The sequence below is a fragment of the Psammomys obesus genome, unplaced genomic scaffold, assembly GCF_907164565.1.
Source record: "Psammomys obesus unplaced genomic scaffold, mPsaObe1.curated_primary_1811, whole genome shotgun sequence".
NCBI classification, from domain to species: Eukaryota; Metazoa; Chordata; class Mammalia; order Rodentia; family Muridae; genus Psammomys; species Psammomys obesus.
Window position 1 is genome coordinate 1,812,932 of NW_026588752.1, and position 1,516 is coordinate 1,814,447.

A 1,516-nucleotide genomic window follows, 5' to 3' on the forward strand; every position below is an offset into this window, starting at 1 on the left:
TGTGTGTGTGTGTGTGTGTGTGTGTGTGTGTGTGTGTGTGTGTGTGTATGTGTGCTGTTTATGTTTGTATAAATGTGAGCATGCATGCCTATGCATGCAACATGCTAGTTGCAGAAGAGGACTGAGAGTTTCCCGCCCTATCACTCACTGCCTTATTTCTGCGAGACAGAATCCTGCTGCTAGGATGAAAATCAGCAGCCCCAGCACTCTTCCTCTTTTTGCCTGCCACAGTAGTGGAGATTACTGATATACATACAGCTATGCCTGGCTTTTCTTGTGGATGCTAGGGGTTCAAACTCACATCCTTGTCTTTGTGCAGCAGGTGTTCCTACCCACTGAGCCATATCTCCCGTCCCTGATTAGCAACACTTTCTAGAACAACAGGTACATTTTGTGTACCTGTTTTGTGAATCAATTTTACCATCTGTGATAGGAAAGAAAGTTAAAAACACAAAACAAACAAAACAAAATAAAGTAGCACTTTCCTTGTAAAAATTGGTGTTCAGGATAGTTTCTTGCCAATTTGAAATGTGTAGAGCAGTGGTTCTCAATCTGTAGGTCACAACTCTTTTGGGGTCACATGTCAGGTATCCAGCATATCAGATATTTACATTATGATTCATAACAGTAACAAAATTACAGGTATGAAATAACAAAATAATTTTATGGTTGGAGGGTCACCACAACATGAGAAACAGCATTAAAGTGCCAGAGCATTAGGAAGGCTGAGAACAGAACCCCTGTGCTACACTTATCTGAGAGGAGGAAATATCACTAGAAGAAGTGTCTCTGGAGGAAGAGCCCGTAGGTAAATGCGTGTGGCAGTTTATTGACTGAGGTTGACATGGAAGGGCACAGCTCATTGTGAGTGGTGCTACCCCTGAGTAGATGCTCCTAGGATGTAAAAGAAAGCAGGCTGAGCCACTCAAGAGGAGGAAGTCATATCTTCTGCTTAACTTTCTACCTTGAGTTTCCCGCCTTGAGAACCTAGCCTGGCTTCTGTTAAAGACGGACAATAATCGATGAAGTGAAGGAAACCCTTTCTTTCTCAAGTTGCTTTGGGTCATGGTGTTTATCATAGCATCAGAAAATCAAATTAAGACAGTGCTAGTAAACTTGCACTAGCACAGAGGTGTGTGTACTTCTTCATTTGACCCTGGCTCTCTCTAACACAGTCAACAGTAGGTTTCTTTGTTCTCATAGCATCATCACAATCTTAGCATCATGAATATGTTTATTCCCAATTCCATACATGGGTCATGAACTGTCTGTATGTATTTTAGGGTGTGTGTGTGTGTCTGTCTGTCTTTCTGTGTGTGTGTGTGTGTGTGTGTGTGTGTGTGTTGCTAGAGATGAAATACAAGGCCTCATGAATATTAGGCAAGTGCTTTACCATTGAAATACATCCTTGATTCTTTGGTATTTTGGAGATATGGTCTCATATGTAGCCCAGGCTTGTTTAGAATATGAGATCCTCTTATCTCCAAGTGTTGGCAATACAGACTGAGCCACCATA